The 23951-nt window shown below is 33.1% G+C and overlaps 1 protein-coding gene across 1 annotated transcript in view; it reads left to right on the top strand.

The window, feature by feature from the left end:
- The window catches only part of LOC145267033 (tripartite motif-containing protein 2-like), a 569514-nt gene that overhangs the window by 141763 nt on the left and 403800 nt on the right, over positions 1-23951 (top strand). Inside the window, exon 2 of the mRNA XM_080122976.1 lies at positions 7752-7835. The gene's annotated coding sequence lies outside the window, so the exon portion shown is untranslated. The remainder of the gene's footprint in view (positions 1-7751; positions 7836-23951) is intronic.

The following is a 23951-nucleotide window of genomic DNA, read 5'->3' as shown; positions in this document are numbered from 1 at the left end:
AACGACCATGTAATAATCAGATGGAAAGCAACCCCATGGTACCGTTTTCTACACACGGGGAGTTCTTATGAAGAAACTTTGTGGAAATTCATATAAATTGAAATAAACAAAACTTGGCAGAGGAGTTTGGTAGAGTTTTCAAAGGTCAAATCGTTAAACTTTTACCCCTTGACAGCCAAATTTCTGGCTGAAAACTGATTAAAAAGATTTTCCCAAATCTCAATATTTCCTATCTCAAATCTCGAGTCTCTAGACAGAAAATTGACAGAGTTATTTGGTAGGGAAATGTACACACACACACACACACACTCATACACACATACACACAGCCAGACATTTTCTCTTTTATAGATATATAGATATATAGTTATCTTCATGTATCAGGTCTGTTTTCGCAGATATCAATAATCATCTTTCACCAGACCCCTTTGCATTCGGACTGTTTCACCATGATGTTCTTTGCAGTAGACAACTTATAGTAGGTTGCAACAACTTTCTGTAGGGGCAGTGGTCGTGCAGAGCTGGTAGTCTTAGATTTGCCTAACACAATGAAGAGTTGACAAATTCCAGAAAAACCATCATGCTGCTCAACAATTCATCTATCACCTGCCTGGGGACTAAGTGGGTACTCTACCTTGCTCAAGGATTTCCTACTGGATAGCGGAATGAAAGAGGCGCCTGTCTGCTCTTGGTGGTGGAAGTGCATATACTGTTTTATATACATAGATTATTTGAATTTTTATTCTCATCTTGATTGGTGTATTCACAAAACTTCGGCCAATGTAACTTCAAACCTTCTTCAGATGCATTTTTTTTGAAAATGTTGCATAACTGCATCCACAAAGCAATGTTGCATACCTTCAAGTGCTGGCCTCAGAATCCAGGAATGCAGCGACTTCTGCATAGTGAGTGGACTATTCTTCACTATATATGCCATATGAAGATAACAGGGCATGTTAACAATTCTGTGCTTTGTGGAAAACTATATAATCCCTCCTCTGGAAGTAGCACTACGTTTGAAGCATCTTCCCTAGTCTAATCATGTCAGACGCAATGATAAGAGTATGACCCTATCGTTTCCTGGAGAGAGTTACTTGATTGAGTAATGTCCTGGGAATGCAACCAGCTCCCTGGGTGTTAGACACGATATCAAACGATAGGCACATGGAAATATCAACGCACTGGGTCGATATATATATAACCGGCTGGCGTGGGTCGCGTCTTGAGTCTTCATTGCATCGGTAGAGGCAACATTTCCATCGTCGGCATTAATGGCAGGGACCTCATGCTGAAATTGAATGCGTGTACACAAAAATAGCGAACAAACGCATTTTTATAAAAATATATAATTTATTTTATGTTTAACACTGGCGGAGCATATTTTTATAAAGACCAGTTGAAACCAAATGCATGCAGCTAAACTGCTATGTCGTGTCTGCTGACCCCAGAATCCAAGCTTCAACTGTTTTAAAACAATAAAATTATATTTAATTCTCTCTTTCTTCATTGAAAGAGAGAAAAAAGGGAGAGAGAGAGAGAGAGAGAGAGAGAGAGAGAGAGAGATTCATACATAACGTTTAAACATTGTTTTTGTATCTCATCATGAGTTCTTTCGGGTTCGATCTTTCACATTCTAGGATCTCAAATCGTTTTGACTTAGTTGAATATTAATAAACGACTGTCATTCAAACCCAGAACCTTCCTGAACCCATAAAGCACCTGCTTAACACATCTGCACCTCACAAGTACAGACAAGTTAGCCACAAGGTTCATTAATGTAGAAGCCCACAGCTCCCCCAAAAAGGGCGCTCTCCATTGTGCCACAAGAGGATAAACAGAATCTGCATCATAGAAGTTGATGATTTATCTGGCATTGGTCAGTTATGCAAGATGTAAGTGTCAAATAATTATGCTCATATTATTTGAATTAATTGGACTACTATTCTCATCTTGTGAGAATGATTTTCACAACGTTTCGGTCGATGTTACCTTCGACCTTCTTCAGGTGACTTGTGTCGAACTTGGAAATGTTTCTGGAGAACTCGGGAATTTGGACGTTTCAACAGAAACATTCCCGAGTTTGACAAGATACACCTGAAGAAGGCCAGAGGTTACATCGACCGAAACATTGTGAAAATCACACTCAAGATGAGAACAGTAGTCTGATTAATCCAAATAATATAAATAACCAATCCTCATTTAAAAAATTTAGAAAAGTCAATTATTAAGTTATTCTTAGTTATTATTACTTATGGTAACGATTGTTAAATGATGCTTTTATCCATTGCATCCTGTGTCCATAGACGTTACATCAATCGAAGCATAAAAATAACAACCAAGATGAGAATAGTAGCCTGGATGATGTAAATAACGCTTTGTAAGATCAGTGGTAGAAAACCCCAGTAGAGTGCTCAATTATTATAAAAATTTAAAAAAAAATAAGAGCATAATATTCATTTATCTGTGTGTTATAGAAGATCAGGACAATGTTGGTACCGTCGATTTCAGATCCAACAAATTGCTGTTCCTCTTTGTTTTTTGACCAACATACTGAAATTTAAATGTAATATGAACAAACTTCTTGCTGCTTACCTCCCTATGTAGACATGGTCCAAAATAGTAACCTTTTTACACCCAGGTAACAATTGTTAGGGCTGAATAGAGAGAAAAAATAAATAAATAAATAAAAATGACCATTAAATATTTTTGTACTCATTCCATATATTATTATGAAACCTGTTTATAATAACCACTTGTCTTCATTTTCTGTTTGATGTACTTCAGCACGTGACGTAAATTGGTTATCACTTAGCTGAGGGTTGCTAGCGAGCCATGGGATCATTCACTACAATTATACCTACCATCTAATACGTATGAGATTTCACTGACCTACTATCTATGTAGACATATGAAACTTACTTTTTTTTTTTCGGTTCGGTTAATTTCGTAATTACAGCGTTCAAAAATCACCTGATAATGTCCAGTTTTCCAGATTTTCTGCTTTCCCATCTCCCCTGGATTAGTAAAAATTATTTAATCCATATTTTACGGGGTGTTTGAGACATATTTGACACATTTTGAAATAGAAAGGAAAGAATGGATTATTTAGATTTTCGGACTACTGTTCTCATCTTGAGGATTATTTGTACAACGTTTTGGCCAATGTAACCGCTGGTCTTCTTCAGGTGAATCTTTGAAACTCAGGAATCTTTCTGTTGAATTGAGGAATCTGCATGGAATTTCAAATGAAACTCTTTATTTAATTCACGGGTCCACAGCATAATAGATAAACTACTAAGTAAAATTCAGTTGTATGTGACACTCTTCTGGAGGTTGAAGGTACAATCCTCAATACGGGCGATAGGAAGAATGCAATTGTAAATTACTTAGGACTTCTACCTTGTTATGGTTGATAAAACGGGAGCATGCTAGCCCCATGGACAAAAAAGAAAGAGTTCTGTTGGAAATTCTGTGCAGATTCTCGAATTTGACAGAAAGATTCCGGAGTTTTACAAGATACATCTGAAGAAGGTTGGAGGTTACATCAACCGAAACATTGTGTGAATAACACTCAAGATGAGAACAGTCGTCTGAATAATCCAAATTATGAATAATCATCTAATAAATTCAGATATATAAGATGAAACATTTGGCCAATAATTGATGTATCTTCAAACTTTGCTGAATACAGCTAACTTCTAAATACCTGCCTTCACACAAGACCTGAACATGAGTTTTATCAGTTTAATCCTAGCAATCAGCTCATCTTTGTTGTTTGCAGGTGGTACGGTTGTTGTTTTTTCTCAATTATGTTCCACACATAGTTCATGGATTGTAATCATATGAGTTTAAAAGCTAAATGCTAAGATTGGTGGCGTTGTGTAAGTTCTTAAACCACTTCTGGGTTTTCTTGGAGACGTGACTTTGAACTGAGTCCTGCCCATCACTCCCTTCCAATATTCCAGCACTTCCAGTCTTTTGTAGTTTCCTAATGCTGAACAAACCACTAATACACAGAAAAATTGCAAGTGACTAATATTAAATATTGAACTGATTCTGAAATGAGAGAATATAAAAACAAAATCATCAATTTAAAAAAAATATTGTTTAAAAGCGTAATTTTCACTTCAATGAATAGCACTCGAAGGAAGGAAGAGAGTATAGCAGCCAAAACAGCATATGACAGCCTAGATGGAATACTGCTGCCACATTTTAGGAGGTGCCACTCAGAGTACTCTTCCTTGCTTTGAAAGAGTACAAAATCAACTTGGCAATCTGTTCTTTTCAACCCCTTTCTCACAGAAGAGATGCTGCTTGTCTTTTTTCTAGTCTGTTGTTATTTCTAGTCACTGGCCTCTTTGTTTTAATGTTTTTATTTGCTTCCCCACCAAAGCAAATTAGGCACAAGGCCGTTTTTGATGTGGGGTAAAAACCAGCTCCCCTAAAAGTAGGCAAAAAGGGGTCACTCTGATTACCAAAAATAATAATTCTCCCAGTATAGAGGGTTTCCCCTCCATTGACTAGTACAAATTATCTTAAGTGCAGCATCTGCAGAACAGATGGTATTTATTTGCTCCCCCACTGAGCAAATTAGGCACAAGGCCGTTTTTAAGGTGAGGTAAAAACCAGCTCCCCTAAAAGGGGTCACTCTGGTTACCAAAAATAATAATTGTCCCAGTATAGAGGGTTTCCCCTCCATTGACTGGTACAAATTATCTTAAGTGCAGTATCTGCCGGAACAGATACTACACTTTGATCCTGGCCCAGAGGCCAAGAAGTATTTATTTGCTTCCCCATCGAGCAAATTAGGCACAAGGCCAATTTTTAATGTGAGGAGTGAAGGGGGAATGGGGACCAACTCCCCGGGGAGTGGAGGAGCTGGATAGTGATAATTGGTATGAAGGGTTGCCCCTACATTGACCAAGGTCTTATCTGTGGGGTCGCCCGCACATATGGTCTTTGCTTGCAGTATCTGCCCGAACAGATACTACACTTTGATCTCAGCCCGAAGGCCAAGAACAAAAGAAAAAAGGCAACTCAACACGTTGTAGACTTTTCTAAATATTTAAATAGTTCATTTCTTCTCCTGCGTGTTCATTTCTCCTTTTCTGATCACGTGTGACTTTTTGTCTCTGCTCTGACGAAACACGTCTCGAATCCCACTTCTCTGAACACTCGTGTCTTGAACACATCCTGTTCCACTCTCTCATGTCTTGAACACATCTTTTCCTGCTCTCTCATACTTCGAACATGTCCTTTTCTGCTCTTGTGTCTCAAACATGTCTCGAATACATTCTTCTCTGAACAAATGTGTCCTTTTTATCCCTGCTATGGCATCACATCAAGCTGCTGGCTTGGTCATTTACATGTAGATGCTCTTGCTAATCCAGTGTCAGCGGCTCTGTTACACTTGTAAGACATTCAGAACAAGAACTTTTCTTTATTACCACAACTAAAAGAACTTTCCTTCTTTTATGAGCTTGACTGTTAAGTGCTGAGACATTGTGTTGAACAGAATGTAGTTTGGATCCTGAGTGTAATTGCCAGTAACAAAGATGGTGGCAAACTGATTGAATCTAAAATTCGACAATTTTTATAGTAACTTTAGAAGCTTTTCATTGGTTGCTCACCATGACTTGTGGTTATAAAAACGATCGTCGAAATCATTGGTCTCATCCCTCCCCCCATCAGAAGTCAAAAACATTTCACACTAACAAAAGGTGACATGTTCATGACAAAGTTTCTTTTCAAAGGGTTTTCCATCTCTAGAGCACATTATCACAGAACTGCTTCTCTGCAGACTGCAACACCATCGTGTTCAAATGTTTTTATAATGTTCAAATTTCACATATGAAATCTTAAATATGCAATATTTTCAAGATTGCTTGGAGTTATTTTCAGGATTGTCTAGTTTTTATGATGCCAATAATTAGAGAAAGTTTGAAGAAAATCTAAGAGGTATGGATGACCCTCCTTCATTAGCTTAACAAAAGGTGGAATTTCCATGAACAGAGTTTTTTCCAAGGAATTTCGATCTGTGGAACACATTACCACAGGACTGATTCTCTGCAGACTGCAACATGGTTATCTTCAAATCAAATGTCAACAATAACTTGCCATAAGCCGTCCTCACAATTAATCAAATTCTGTTAATTCCATTAATTGTTTTAGGTACTCTCATAATATTCTTCATCATTCAGCTTGTAACTCATCCATCTCATTTAACTCTTTTCTTTGTTGGAGTTTCTCCAAACAAGGCATAAAGCCACTTGATCTAGGAAGCTAAAACGAATGAAAGATAATTATCAGAGACAGGAGACGTCGGGTTTGTTTTACTACAAACATGAATTCGAAAAAGTTGTCAAAAAACAAATATCTAACAAATAAATGTTATCAAAGGCAAAATAAGTTACTTTTCTATCTATCTGTATAAGTTTTTAGTGTTTTTATTTGATGTAAAATGTTTATTCAGTTCGAAAAACATGCAGTGTGTATTTGCAAAAGACAAATGGTGGCTAAATCGCTGTTGAATATGTTAAGTTTGAGAAAATGAGTTCAAACTAAAAATTTATACAAAATACTGTTAGAAACCCACTGAATATATGTCTGCCTATGCCACGGTAACATATATTGAGTGAGTTTCTGACAGTATTTTGTATAATTTTTTAGTTTGAACTAATTTTCCCAACTTAACATATTCAACAAAGATCTCGTCGCCATTTGACTTTTTTAAATAAACACTGCATGTTTTTCGAACTGAATAAACATTTTACATAATTTGGAAGCTGTCATTGTAAATTATTAGAATTGACAAAAAAAGCAGGTGAAACCATTGTTTTTTATCTGAAAACTCCATTTATCAACTACAAAATATCAGTTGTTGCGATAATGCAAACTGGTTTGAAATGGTTATTGAAAGTAGCATAGGGTATAAGAAATGTAGGAATTACTAGTGATTTTTCCACAAAAATAGTTTTATTTAAAAAACAGTTTTGTAAATTTTTTAGGTTTATAAATAAAATACAGTTATATTTTGTAAACTTTTTAAAGCAAAATGTACAAAGAAATTAAACAAATGAATATAAAAAGAAAAATTATTTTCTGCAAAGATGGTGTCACACAATTTGAAAAAAGTACTTAAAAAATATTGGATTTTATTGAAAAATATTTTTTAAATATTGGATTTCATTGAAAAATATTTCTTTAATTATTGAATGTCATTGAAAAATATTCCTTTAAATATTGGATTTTTTGCTGTAAATTTTTTTCATTTAAAACCGGAAGTCAAAAGTAAAAAAAAAAATGGTGTTAAAACAAAAGGTGTTATTTTGATTGTGACTCATTATTTTTAAAACTACACTAAAAAAAGATGACTCAAATCTATTCTTCTTAAAATTAGCCGGACCTGTGTCTAGACATTGCCCGGGTGGAATGTAAAAGAATAATTTAACTATTAAAAAATTATCTGTACAAAAAGAAATCCTAAAAATTCTTTTTTTTCCTACAATAAAATAAAGTGTGAAAACTATATTTAATGTTTTAGGATATATATTTTTTTTTCTGCCCACCCTATTTAATTTTATTTGTTTTAAAGAAAATGTGATTCGTTTTGTATTTTATTTAGAATTATTTTTAATGTCGGAAAATCTTAATTTTAATTCATTCTTTTATAAAAAAAAAAAAAAAAAAAGAGTGCGTTTAAAAAATTATTTCTGAAATTCAATTTAATTTTTTTTTGTCTTTTATTTTAGGATATTTAAACATCATCTTGATTGAGTGAGCTGGCTTACAATTAACCAATAAGACATTCAGATAACAGCATGACATTCACCAAAGTGAGTCTCCTTTTATCTATTGCTTGATATCATTTCAGTTTTATTTCATTTTTAAAAACAAAAATTATTATAGTTCATCATCATCATCATCATCATCATCATCATCATCATTATCAAGTGATACAAGTGTCCTGAACTCTAGGGTAGGTAACATCTGGCAACATCTCACAGGTTTTCTTCATACGGTCCAGTTCAAATAGTTGTTACCAGTCATTCTGTAAGCAGTCAAATAATTTCGTAGTTTTCTTTGGTGTTCCTTGTACCCCTGTGCCTAGGACATCCATGCATGTTATTGAATGCAGGAAATGGCATGCTCTACATGACCAAACCATCTGATATGCCAAGCGCATATAATAATGAAAAATCACACCAACACCAAGCTTCTGATAGAGGAGCATGGCTAACAGATTTTTTCCTCCAGTGTACTATTGCACATGCCCCTTAAACTGTCACAGTCATTACACCAATGTATAAGGAAAAATGAAATAAGCCGTATTATTATTATTATTATTATTATTATTATTATTATTATTATTATTATTATTATTATCATTATTATTTTTTTTTTTAATTATCTATATATCATTACGATAGCATGTTTGTTCTTTTGTGTGTCACGCTTTCCGGCAAATTTCATTGGTTGAGATTTAATTCTGGAATACACATTAATTCCAGAATACACATTTACGCACGCTCCAGGCGGCATTTGATTAACATGTTCTCACCGCTATATTTGTTTTTAATTCTATAAAATTTAGAGTTTTATCTTTCTGGTAACTGCAAAAGTTGTTAAAAAAATAATTGATTTTAAGTTATTCCGTAGGATAAGTTTTCTAATTTAAAATATTTGGAACAAAAATTGATGCATCACTACAGTTCTATATTTTGTAATAATATCTACAGCAGTTATTTGTTTTTTCATTGCTTATTTTTTTTACATTTCTTTTTGAAAGAGAGAGAGAGAGAGAGAGAGAGAGAGAGAGACAGAGAGAGAGAGACAGAGACAGAGACAGAGACAGAGAAGAAGGGAGGGAAAGAGAGAGAGAGAGAGCCCAAGACCGACTGACCGATGCTGGTGTTTTCGTTATTAGTGTGTGTGTATGTGTGTGTGTAGTTACGCTCATCTGTGTGTGTGTGTGTGTGTGTGTGTGTGTGTGTTTGGGAAAAAATTGATGCGTTCCTGTAGTTTTATTTTTTGTAATCATATCTATAGCAGTTATTTGTTTTTTTTTCATTGTTTAATTTGTTTACATTTTTTATTGTTTGTGTGTGTGTGTGTGTGTGTGTGTGTGTGTGTGTGTGTGTGTGTGTGTGTGTGTGTGTGTGTGTGTGTGTGTGTGTGTAAAAGAGAGAGAGAGAGAGACCGACCGACCGACCGACAAACCGACAGACTGACCCATGCTGGTGTTTTTGTTAATCTATATATTAAAACGACAGCGTGTGTGTTACTTAGGTGTGTTTCACTTACATCTTTTTTCTTTCAAGTGGTGGTCGGTTAATAATTTTTGTGTCCTTCCATTTCTTGTAATAAATAATTTTGCCAAGAATTCTTCATAAGTTTTGGTTTCGTTTTCGATTTTAGATGATGGCACTCAACTTATCTATTTTGTTATTTTTGAAATCACTACTTTATATTGTTTTTAACGGTTATGCTTACATTATTAAATATGGAAAAATGTTGTTGTTGTTATTGTTCTTCTTCTTCTTCTTCTTATTATTATTATTATTATTATCGCAAATAATAATAATTTGTTTGCTGTATTTATATATGTGCATTTATGATAGCATAGACTCTCCCTCACCTCAAACCAAAAAATCCGATGAAATGATTCACAAAAATAAAAGGTGATAACAAGTGAATCTTTTTTTTTTCAAACTCTTTAGGTGAGATGTCATCTGACAGCTGGGAATGACTGAGAGAAAGACCGTTTAGGATTTCTGATCAAAACTAAATATATTTTACTGTCAGAAGTTTGGCAGAGAGCATGTGAGCAGATTAGAGTAGACAAGCAAATCAGGTTGAGCAGACGATGAAATGAGTTGACAAGTCAATGACAATGATACTTCAGCAGACAAATTATCTCAATCGGGTCGTAGCTGATATACTGATATACTAAGATGTGGACGCTAGCATTTTGGGAAAAACATTTTCCACAATAGTGTTACACATTTGTGTTTTCTCTTGTGGATGTTTTGTTTTTGTATGCTTGTAAACCAATGTGTGTGCCCTCGATTATCAGTGTGATAGGCAACGTGGCCAGAAGATGAAGAGTATACCAAGCCATACAAATGTGGGGGTCAATGGTCGTCACGGACAGGCATATTGTCTTGCACATTAAAATTTGACCACATTGGAAAAATGTTGGAGCTCTTTCATATATATCCTACTTTCAACAGTAATTTTTGTATTAGTCCCTTAGTACGGGTAATACTAACATGCAATTGTAAATTAGTTAAGGTTTTTATCTGATCATGGCTGATGGAACGAGAACATGCTACTCTTATGGATTAAATAAAGAACTCGACAATATTCACTTGTAGAATGTCAGTGGTTACATCATTGTGAGAAAAACACTCAAAATGAAAATAGTATGACATAAATAAAAACAGTAGTCTAAAGAATTCAAATAATCCAGATTATCAATCCTCATCTCAAAAGATCAGAAACATAATTCTTCAAGTATTTCAAGAAGGATATTTGTAAAGCAATAGCAAATGGCAAAATCAGTTATTTCTCAGACAAAAAAAAGACAAGCTGAGGTTGTTTTTTTTCCAACCAACAACGGAACTTCAAAACTTTACAAAGCTAAAAATGCAATTTTTAAAAAACATTTTCCATCAGTTGAAAAGAAATTAAATGCTGTGCATGAAGAAGCAATAATTGCTTTCCTCTTCAATGGATATGCCATTAAAGTATTTTTTTGTGGAAAATAAAATTGAGGCACCAAAATTGAAATTCTAGCTGAGGCGGTTGTTTATTTGAGAAATACATGCATTCACCGTTAATGGGTCGCTGGCAGCATAGATTTAAAGGTCAGTTCTGGTTTTCTGATATTTTAGGTAGAAACATAAACTGAATTGAATTTGTAATTTATTCGATTCAAATTTTTAATCAAATTATATTGAGGATATGCGTTTTGGGGGGAGAAATGAGATGTGAATGATACGATGTATGAGTCTTGAAGATAGTTCTGAATTATTTTTTACATTTGTGAAAGTATATGCACATATTACATATGTTAGAGAATGGATAGAGAGAGAGAGAGAGAGAGAGAGAGAGAGAGAGAGGGAGGGAGATGTGTGAGTTATAATGTAGACACGTTGACCGGAAGTCAAGATCAGCTGATTGGATTGCGTGTGAGTCATGTGATCAGGTTAGCTGAATCGAGGAGATTTGGTTGCGACTTGGATGAGAGCGGACGGCTTTGTCGTTGTCTCCTCCCCTTTGCTGGGGGTGGGGAACGAACGCTGACGTGGTAGAAATAAGACCTAGAAGAAAAAAACAACACAGGCCAAATTCACTTTCCACCTTCTGCAAGATATCTGGGAAAGTTAAATAAACTATAGAACCAATTTCTTGTCTTGGTGTGAAATAAATCTTCGTCCCCAAAAACAGGTATCAAGTCTCCCTCCCAGACGAGAATTTCCAGATGGACCAACAAAGTGGCAGAAGATATGTTCAAATGACATGTCACACACATATTCATACTTAACAGCATATGAACATATGTAATAGAAAGACCACTAGATGATCACACACAAAGGACATTAACTCTGATATGATAATCAAACACACAATCTTTTATAAATAGACACGTTTTAATATATCATCTCCATTCCAATTTCAACCAATATGCAACAAACGCTCAGTTATCATACGACAACGTAACACATAGGTTTTTATGGAAATCCGACAAAAAAAACAAAACAACAACTTTATATATAAATATATAGAAGTATAAAACGAATTAAAATCGATGATTTAGAACAAAATCGATATTTGTATCAGAATCAGAGTAAAATATTGTAGAGTAGTTTAAGGCATATTCAAAAGTAAAAGCGAACGAAAACATGGGAGGAAGTGTTAGAAATAAGCTTGAGTCAAAGAGGGATAAATAAAGACCTGTCCAGAGATAAGTTTCTGAGTCAGTTTTTTAAAGCCATCCAATGCATGCCTGTACGTAAAACAGACATTAAACCGATGACGATGATGATGAATATATATCTTCTATACAAAGTAAAGTCAGAATTTCCTGAATTTCTTTCACTTTATAAGCAAACGCTTCATGGGGATTTCTGTTTCGTATGTATTTTAGTCACTTATTGGTATGTGTTTAAAAAGAAAAAAACATTGTAGGACTTTGCTGCTTTTTATAGTTTATCTGCTCAGCTTTTCTTTCTTTGCTTAGTAATCTCAGCTTAGGAGTAGAGGTGACTAGCATGCAGTAAAATAAGTTCTCATTCTTTGACTCAGAACACCATAAAAGAAATACAGTAGGAATCTATTCTATGTAGTCACTTTTTCTGTCAACTCAGTCCATATTATTCACTGTGCCTATCGAGAATTTCCAAAAGTTATATTACAATAATACAACACAATATTTTTTCCAATGATGTACTATATCTTTTTTTTATTTAACTTCAGTAAGTTTTAAGATATCAAGGGGCTCCCTACTGGAGCTAACACTTGATTCTGTTATGATTTAAATTTATATCCGAGGACTCTTTTAAGAATATATGCTGTTCCCTTTATGGCTGCTATTTGTATCTTGTTACAGCTTGGTCTTCCGGGGATTGCTTCCAAGTATTTCTGAAGGTTCTTTTTTATTAAACCAGTTGCTCCTATCACAACCGGTATAATGTTTATTTCTTTCAGAGACCATGTCGTTTTTAGATCATTTTTTAGGTCCTGATATTTTGTTATCTTTTCCCGTTAAGGCCAAAATCATTTGAGACTGTGACATCGATAATGAGCGCAGTTCTTTCGGGTTTGTTCCATATTACACTATCTGGTTTGATAGCTTTGTCTTTTATGTATCTGCCCGTCTGTATGTCTTTGTTATAGAACATGATCACTTTTCCGTGTGTGTGTGTGTGTGTGTGTGTGTGTGTGTGTGTGTGTGTGTGTGTATCCCAATAAAATGTAAACACTCTTTAAATGATCATAAAATCAACATTTATTATAATAAAGAAATGTTTCATACATCAAAATACCGTGAACAAATATAGAAACCAACCAATTATCGAATGTCTTCAATTTGGTGGCTATTGAGTTGAAAACGTTTCTAATCAATTCAATTAGTATGTCAGCACATTCTATTTCAACGGCCGCTTTCAATTCATTGATTGTAACTAGTTTTGTGGTGTAAACCTTGTGTATAATATGCCCCCCCCCCTCCAAAAAAAAATCCATGAGAGTCAAATCCGGTAAGCTTGGAGAATATTCTATACTTCCTCTTCATCCTATTCATTTGTTTCGTAAGTGATTATCAAGATAGGCTCTTACATTACGATGATAGTGAGGAGCTACTTCATCCTGCTGGAAGACAAGGTTAAAAAAGTCACCTAATAGGTCTCGCACTGTCAACTAAGCTTTAACCCCCTGTCCCATCGACAAAATGTTCCATCCTTGTGCCTATTTTACAAGTATTTGAATAGAAAATGCTCCGATGAGCTCCAAACCCTTGACAAATACATCTAACAAACTTGACAAGCAGCAAAATCCCACCCCTATGCTGTAGAAATCTCTTGAACTGCTGGAAAGCCTTCTGCTCACATAGCTTCTTCCCTTGAACTGCTGGGCCTACGAATTTTCTCCGAGGTCCGTACTTCCCTGACTCTATTAACTTGCAGAAATTCAAGTGTAATGTGAACAGATACCATGCTGCTCAACTTCCTACATAGTACCTCTGCAAATTTTGTCCTACATAGTAACTCCTTACATCCCAGTGGCGCTTGGAGTGAAAACGCAGTAAAAAAAAAAAATAAATAAAAGTAACGTTCTTCATTCCCAACCATCACTTGGATACACAGCATATTCATGTAGGAAGTTGTAATTTATACTGTTCACGGTATCATAAAAAAAATAATAGTTTCAATTAAACCAAATGCTAACAAACTATACCACATTGTATTCCATGAAGGTTTATATCCACTTTCACATTAGGATTGCAAGCTGCTCGGTAATTGTGACGATTAATGGAACCATTTGAATAAAGTCTCATTACTCCAAATAATCTTGTTTGGGAATTAATTGTCCTCTGCACATTTTGCTTGGTACCATTCACAAAATGGAAGTCTCCTGTCACAATCATCTTCACTGAGTTTGTGAAACTCCTCTCTGGACACAATTACAGTAAGTTCGCAATAACAAATGCCACATACAAATTTATTATGTCTAAACTTTTACCCACCATCTTATGTAACTTACGAACACTGTTACTTACACATTTATTCTTTATAATAAAATCCTACCTTACTTCCTACGAGTTATATCATCATGATCGCTCAGAACTTTAGATGAAATAGTTCGTATTTTCTGCTCTACATCGAAAGTCCTCCCACTGCTCCCAATCAACACCGGGTAATTATTTAAAAATTATAGCTATATGGCCCTAACACCCTTATTAACTGGATGAAATACTCATACGCATACAACTACCTTTATACTGCAATATTCGAAAATAATGATATTTTTCCCACAACTATCTCATTAGCTGAGATCATAAAATTCTATTATTCTGGAATGCACATTCTTACAAAAAAACGAACAAATCAAACCTTATTCAATATGGCTGCTCAATGTACACAAATCATTACTTTCATGCATATCAAACCAAATAAAGAATTCTACCACGTTCATATTAATAACTTTACGTAGTTATACCCTCACCTTTTATTACACACATATTATCGCCACGGATTGTTTTAAATCAATTATAATTTCCTATCATCGCTTTACCACGACGTTACAAACTAATGTTTATGAAAACTTACCATAACATTCAGTTTTAAGTTACACAAATAGTCACAAGAGATCATTCAGTTAGTGCAGTTTCTTCTGGTAATGTTTACATCTATAGTAAATACCGTTGCTTCATTGGTTTTAACGTCATAAATTATGCCATTTTTCATTATTTAGATTAACATTATTTGGTACAAGAAAAAAATTTCGTCTCAGGTTTCTTTTTATGATGTTCAGTTTCAGCGTCCTAAATTATGCGCTAATAACATGAACTGATCTCTGAGTAAACGATTACAAACTGTTGTCTGTACCCAAATATTAACAGAAAACCACTGAACCAACGATACTTTCATTACCTGAAAACATTTACAAAATAGGCTACACAACTATTTAGTTTCTTTTTTTTTTTAATTAAACAGTACATGCTATGATAGCGTTTTTAAAACATTTATTTTTAATATTTAAAAAAAGATCATAACGTTCTGCGTTTTAACGTTTTTATTTAATAAAAAATATTGTTCGATCGATCGTCCAAACTTATCAGATGAAAATATGAACGAATCTCCTAATAAAAGAGAGTCGTAGAAGCCCACTACATCAAAGTGGCACCTAGATTGGGGTGATCAGCCCCCCCCTCCCCAAAAAAAAACAATAATTATTTGTCGATATTTGAGCATCTTCTAAACACTTACATGATCCTATTTTCTTTTTTGGGTTGTTTCCCTTTGTTTTATGGGGGCGATTTGGATTCTATTTTCTGCCTTTTTTATATTATTGAATACTACTAATATTGAATGCTTCGTTTGTTGACAGACTAACAAATCATAAAAACTATTTCTTTGTATATAAAAGACATTTTTGTATTCAAAGCCTGAATTACATGCAGAAAAATTCTCATTTTCATTCATTTTGATTCTGTCTACATTTATGCCAGTTTTTTTTTAATTTTTTTGTCTGTAAAATAATTTACGCCTTGCACGCATAGATCATGATGTTATAATCATTAGATCATTATGTTATAATCATTAGATCATGATGTTATAATCATTAGATCATTATGTTATAATCATTAGATCATTATGTTATAATCATTAGATCATGATGTTATAATCATTAGATCATTATGTTATAATCATTAGATCATTATGTTATAATCATTAGATCATGATGTTATAATCACTAGATCATTATGTTATAATCATTAGATCATTATGTTATAATCATTAGATCATGATGTTATAATCATTAGATCATTATGTTATAATCATTAGATCATTAAGTTATAATCATTAGATCATTATGTTATAACCATTAGATCATGATGTTATAATCATTAGATCATGATGTTATAATCATTAGATCATTATGTTATAATCATTAGATCATGATGTTATAATCATTAGATCATTATGTTATAATCATTAGATCATGATGTTATAATCATTAGATCATGATGTTATAATCATTAGATCATCATGTTATAACCATTAGATCATGATGTTATAATCATTAGATCATGATGTTATAATCATTAGATCATGATGTTATAATCATTAGATCATTATGTTATAATCATTAGATCATCATGTTATAATCATTAGATCATGATGTTATAATCATTAGATCATTATGTTATAATCATTAGATCATCATGTTATAACCATTAGATCATGATGTTATAATCATTAGATCATGATGTTATAATCATTAGATCATTATGTTATAATCATTAGATCATGATGTTATAATCATTAGATCATGATGTTATAATCATTAGATCATTATGTTATAACCATTAGATCATGATGTTATAATCATTAGATCATGATGTTATAATCATTAGATCATTATGTTATAATCATTAGATCATGATGTTATAATAATTAGATCATGATGTTATAATCATTAGATCATTATGTTATAACCATTAGATCATTATGTTATAATCATTAGATCATTATGTTATAATCATTAGATCATGATGTTATAATCATTAGATCATTATGTTATAATCATTAGATCATTATGTTATAATCATTAGATCATGATGTTATAATCATTAGATCATGATGTTATAATCATTAGATCATGATGTTATAATCATTAGATCATTATGTTATAATCATTAGATCATCATGTTATAACCATTAGATCATGATGTTATAATCATTAGATCATGATGTTATAATCATTAGATCATCATGTAATAACCATTAGATCATGATGTTATAATCATTAGATCATGATGTTATAATCATTAGATCATTATGTTATAATCATTAGATCATTATGTTATAATCATTAGATCATTATGTTATAATCATTAGATCATGATGTTATAATCATTAGATCATGATGTTATAATCATTAGATCATGATGTTATAATAATTAGATCATGATGTTATAATCATTAGATCATTATGTTATAATCATTAGATCATGATGTTATAATCATTAGATCATGATGTTATAATCATTAGATCATTATGTTATAATCATTAGATCATTATGTTATAATCATTAGATCATTATGTTATAATCATTAGATCATGATGTTATAATCATTAGATCATTATGTTATAATCATTAGATCATGATGTTATAACCATTAGATCATGATGTTATAATCATTAGATCATGATGTTATAATCATTAGATCATTATGTTATAATCATTAGATCATGATGTTATAATCATAAGATCATGATGTTATAATCATTAGATCATCATGTTATAACCATTAGATCATGATGTTATAATCATTAGATCATTATGTTATAATCATTAGATCATTATGTTATAATCATTAGATCATTATGTTATAATCATTAGATCATGATGTTATAATCATTAGATCATGATGTTATAATCATTAGATCATGATGTTATAATCATTAGATCATGATGTTATAATCATTAGATCATTATGTTATAATCATTAGATCATTATGTTATAATCATTAGATCATGATGTTATAATCATTAGATCATTATGTTATAACCATTAGATCATTATGTTATAATCATTAGATCATTATGTTATAATCATTAGATCATGATGTTATAATAATTAGATCATTATGTTATAATAATTAGATCATGATGTTATAATCATTAGATCACTATGTTATAATCATTAGATCATGATGTTATAATCATTAGATCATTATGTTATAATCATTAGATCATGATGTTATAATCATTAGATCATTATGTTATAATCATTAGATCATGATGTTATAATCATTAGATCATGATGTTATAATCATTAGATCACTATGTTATAATCATTAGATCATTATGTTATAATCATTAGATCATTATGTTATAATCATTAGATCATGATGTTATAATCATTAGATCACTATGTTATAATCATTAGATCATTATGTTATAATCATTAGATCATGATGTTATAATCAGTAGATCATTATGTTATAATCATTAGATCATGATATTATAATCATTAGATCATGATGTTATAATCATTAGATCATTATGTTATAATCATTAGATCATAATGTTATAATCATTAGATCACTATGTTATAATCATTAGATCATTATGTTATAATCATTAGATCATGATGTTATAATCATTAGATCATTATGTTATAATCATTAGATCATTATGTTATAATCATTAGATCATTATGGCCGGATGTTATGACATTTAAAAAAATAAATGTTAAAATTTCAACGATTTTTCCCGCAGTTTGGTTTGTTTCTTGCTAATGGTGTTAGAGATGGCTTTGTGGCTGGGTTCTAATCTCCCAAGAGGTAGTAATTGCATCACCCTGCACTGATGATTCCCGAAAGGATGAAACACTAGTGTCTGTAGATATTATAAAAATTATTATTGTAATTATATATATATATATATATATATATATATATATATATATATATATATATATATATATATATATATATATATATATATATATATATATATATGAAAAACACTTTCTACAAATCCTTGTTTTAATCTAAATTTTAATTGCGTATTTTTCACAATCGGTTATTAATAATTAGTTTTAGTTTTTGTCTATTAACTGAGAAGAGGAAACATTATAATAACAGCAGCTTTTAACTCCCGAATACCATTTATTACAGGTCAGTTACCATAGGAACATAGTGTAGTCATCACATTGCACAAAAGATTAGTTACCACAGAAACGTACGATAATTTTAGAATGTCTTTTATAGTCTGTTTATTTTGTTATATTCTTTTATTTTTATTTTTGTAATTTAACTTGAATTCATATTACTCTTTTTAAATACTGATATTCTTATTATTAATACCTCTAAACATGATTACAAATTACTATAAAACATAATTACAAATTTTCCTTATCTGTCGATAGTTCAAATGGTAGAGAACGTGGCTAGAGTGCTAATTATTTTAGTTTCGATCCTAGCTGATGGCACCCAAGTAATTTTTGTTTTTACTTTTGAAATTAGTACCCTGTCTATATATAATTCAATAGAGAGTTGACTCTGCAATAATAAATACGAAACTTGCATGAATTAAAATATATTTAAATGTATTTTATGACCGCCCCAACTAGTTACAAATAAAAATAACTTAATTGGAAATACTTTTATTTTAAAAAAAACAATTTTAATGTTTTTGTAATTCCTTCACATTTAAAAAAAAAAATGTTTTTTTCTTTTTAGAAAAAACATAAAATGTTCTCACTTCTACAGAAGTACAAGGATGCTTAAATCCCCCTTACTATTTATAAATTTAATATTTAAAGGATTTCACAACAAACACTTGTCTAGCTACAACCACTGACAACAAGTCCCCTCAATTTGTGGCTCAATCCAAATACAAATTCCATGAACAAAGCTTCTTTGTCTAGAACTGCTCGCCTGTGGAACTGTGGACCACGGGCCTGCTTTCCAGCTGACTACAACATAGTCATCCTTAAATCCAATGTAAACAAATTCTCCTTGAGCAGCCCTCTTAAATAATCAAATTCCACCCAAATTCCACCACTTCTGATCATTAAGCTGTTGCCTCACTGACCACTTTACACTCATTTACCCATATCATCGAGTGGCCTTCAGGCCTTGACAAATGGTGACTCCTTTGTTAAAAACATTAGGTTTAAATTCATACTATACATGCACACATGGCATAGCAGATCTCAGTGTTGATTAACAATCTGTTCTAAATTCATTTTCTGGTGTTTTAAGGTTCAATCCTTATTATAGAATAACATCAAATTAACAGTTCTAGTGCTCATGGCTGACGAAACGAGAATAATATACCTCATGGATTAAATAAAGGGTTCTGTTTAAAAGGATTGTAGAAAGTGGACCTTGGATTTATTTTCATCAGCCTCGTGACTTTCGCTTTTCTTATTTTGTCCTTTAGTCCTCACATTTCTGACAAAGGGGAAAGAATTGCTGTTTTCTGTCCGGAATCTATCCATCTAACACTTATCATTGATTACCTTCTGACCTTGAAATCGTAATTGTGTTTTTAACTCCTTACATAAAGTAGCTTCCTGCCTTGTCTGTAGTGATTTTTATTAAAAACAAAAAAAAATCTCTAATGGTTCTCAAATTCAGCATAGATATGCCAAAATTCGAAAAGAAGTATGAAAAAGGTTACATTGGCTGAAATGTGAATACGATGGTCAAGATGATAATAATCGTCTTATTTACTTGGATTTAGAAATTCCCACGTCCTGTGGCGCATGAAGCAATCAAAGTATACCATTGTTTTCAATTTGAAACCCAATCAACAGCATCCCTCCAGCTTCTCGTTGCGATCAAATTTCTATCGATTGTCTGTTTCCAGTTCAGTTTTGATCTTCCTCTTTTTTTATCCATCAGGGATCCTTTTGAACACTTGGTTAGCAATTCTCTCTGGGGTCAATTTTAGAACATGTCTGAGCCAGTCTAGACAATGTTTACAGATTATTGACGATAAAAACTGTCGGTTAGCATGGTCTCTGACTTTTTCGTTGTTAGTTCAATCACTTCATGTGATCTTGTGAATCTTTATAAAGCACTTGGAATCCAACATTTTTTTTTATGTGCAGGAGCTGCTAAAAACAGCCAATTCTGGCTTGACAGAGTACAAAATAGACTTTGTGGCTTAGTGGGGATGCCCTTCCCTCTTCCCTGCAACCTCTCTCCCATAGAAGAGACATTACGAGCCTGTCTTTGTTTTATCGTTACTTCCATGGCAAGTGTTCGTCTGAGCTCCAATCTCTCGTCCCCCCTCGCCAATCTTTCACGATAAACACCCATCTAGCTGAAACCACTATCAATAATTTTCTCTATTCTTTATCTGTGCCTAAATCAAAACGTAGATTCCATGAACAAAGTTTCTTTCTTAGAACTGCACGCCTGTGGAACTCTGTTCCGTTTGCCTGTTTCCCACCTGACTACAACTTGGATGTCTTCAAGTCCAACATAAACAAATTCCTGATGAACTGCTCCCTTAAGTAAGACACTTTACCAAATCTCCAATACTAACAATTACTACGAAACTATCCCATTGATTACTGTACATGCAATAACCCTTATCCATGAGTGGCTTCTGGGCCTTGATAAGTGATGACTACCATGTAAAAAAAAATTGATTTTGAGATGTGAAGATTCACTTCCATATTGCAGTGTGGACAAGGCGTTGCTTAATCTAATATATAAACGACTATATGTCTGTCTGTCTGTCTCCATATTTTCAAATTCTATCTCCCCCCCCCCCGAAACTAAAAGTCGCAGAGCGGCGCTAGGGGCCTCAAATTTTTTATGGGCCGTTCTTTTATGGGTCTTTAGCTGGTTAAAATTGTTTTTAAGGGGTCAAAAATGGGTCAAAATTGAAAAAAAAATCGTTATATATTTTGTACATTCATATTAGTTGATTTTCATTTTTTAATTTTTAATCAGGTTATATGCGGGTCACTTTGGTACAGTGGTAACATCACCAGCTTTAAATGCTACAGCTTCGGTTTCGATTCTAGCTGATGGCACCCAAATACATTTTTTTTTTTTTAACTTTTGAAATCATAATTCTATAATAACATATACGAACTCTAGACAAATTAAAATATCATATTTAAGTGTATTTTACACCCGGGCAAAACGGGTGCTCCCACCCTGCTAGTATAATGCTAAATAGTAATACACTATCAAGATTTAATTGTGTAGGAAGCATTAGTATATATAAATAAACAACATTGAAAAAAAATATCACTGGATTAATAACATGTACAGAAGAATACTGGAAAGGACATTGTCCAATATGAAATAAAGAAAACAACAAATAAATAGCAAATAGGGGTCCATCTTGGGTCAACTCTCTTCCTAATCTACGTTAATGATCTTCCAAATCACATCCTTAGATCATTCATAGACATTTTTGCTGATGACACTACTATCTATGGCAGCACATCAAATGCCATAAATGATCACGTTCTCTCCAACTCTCTCTCTCTTCCAATCTTGAACATGTAGTACAATGGGGAAAAAAGTGGTTGGCTACTTTTAATGCATCTAAAACCAAGCTTCTATCTTTACATAATCAACGTTCTGATCCCCATCTGGCATCAATTGAAATGAATAGCTCTGGTTTTGGGGAGGCTCCACGTTTTGATTTCTACTCCTGATCTAAAATGGAATACATACATAAATCCGTTGCCAAGGTCGCTGGAAAAATGGTGGGATCCTTCTATCGATCCAGTAGATATCTATCTGTTGATGCAATTCTCTACCTATATAAGAGCCAGGTACGTCCAAGGATAGAGTATTGCTGTCACTTCTGGGCAGGAGCTGCTAGGAAGAACTTATCCTGCCTTGACAGAGTTCAAAATAGACTTCGTAAGCTAGTGGAAGATGCCCTTTTCTCTTTCCTGAAACCTTTTTCTCACAGAAGAGACATTGCAAGCCTATCTCTATTTTATCGTTATTTTCATAGCCAGTGCTTGCCTCAGCTCCAATCTATGGTTTCCCTTTGCCAAACATTCATGAGAAACACTCGTCTGGCTGGTAAACACTATCAATAATTTCCCCCACTCTTTATCTGTGCCTAAACCTAAACGTAGATTACATGAACAAAGCTTCTTTCTTAAAATTGCACAACAGTGGAACTTTTTTCTGTTTACCTGCTTTCCAGCTGACCACAATATGGCCGTCTTCAAGTCCAATGTAAACAAGTTCTTGATGAGCCGTTTTCCTTAAGTAATCCCATTTACCAAATTTACACTTCTAACGATTACTATATTGTCCTTTTGACCATTGTACACTCTGAAACCCTTATCCTCGAGTGGCCTCTGGGCCTTGATAAGTGGTGATTCCCTTGTAATAAAAAAAAAACAGAGGGAAAAAGAAAAAGACTATAAAGAATCGTATGCACAGACAGAAGAGCCCATTCTAGAGCATGTTAGAGAACACGTTTGAAACAACAGAGGTCAATAACGGTTTATTCAGAAAAGTACCCGGAAATAAATGTCGTTGTTACAAAAAAAAAATTAAATGAAGGAGTCGAGTTATTACTTGTTCCATGTTCCTTGCGACATACTCTACTACATGTTGGGTCCCGGGTATCTATATGTTAACACATGTGTAAACATGTACAATTTTTTTCTTGGCCTTAGGGCCAAGATTGCAGTGTGGTATCTGTTCTGATGCTATACTTCACCTTTTCTGTTCTCGGTCAGTGGAGGAGAGGTCATCCATGAGGGAGACCATTTTTTTATTTTTGTTCCTATCCAGAGTGCCTCTTTTTGGGGAGTTGGGTTTTCCTCACATTAAAAACCGACCTTGTGTCTAACTCTACCCACGTGAAGAGGCAAGTAAATAGAGACATTACTGCGGCAAAGCATGATGAAAACATGCAAGGATTAATCTGTTACGCTGATATAGTCGTGTGGATTGTTCATATCTCTGGATAAACCATTACCAAAGAATGGATGGTTCGAATCTCAGAAAGATTAACCGACCAAGGAAAATTTGAAAGCAAGTAATCAGACAAGATTTAATTTGTATCAGCTATCTTGTTTACAGCATCAACAAATTCTTTGCCGATATTTTTTATCTAATATTTAGGTTGTGTACAGCGTAATCATATTGACACACTACTTTCCGTTGGATCACCGAAGTTAAGCAACGTTGAACCTGGTCAGTACTAA

This window comes from Euprymna scolopes, chromosome 4 (assembly GCF_053919585.1).
Source record: "Euprymna scolopes isolate OS-2025 chromosome 4, ASM5391958v1, whole genome shotgun sequence".
NCBI lineage: Eukaryota > Metazoa > Mollusca > Cephalopoda > Sepiida > Sepiolidae > Euprymna > Euprymna scolopes.
The sequence above is the reverse complement of the archived record's forward strand: the minus strand, read 5'-3'. Positions and strand labels throughout refer to the sequence as shown.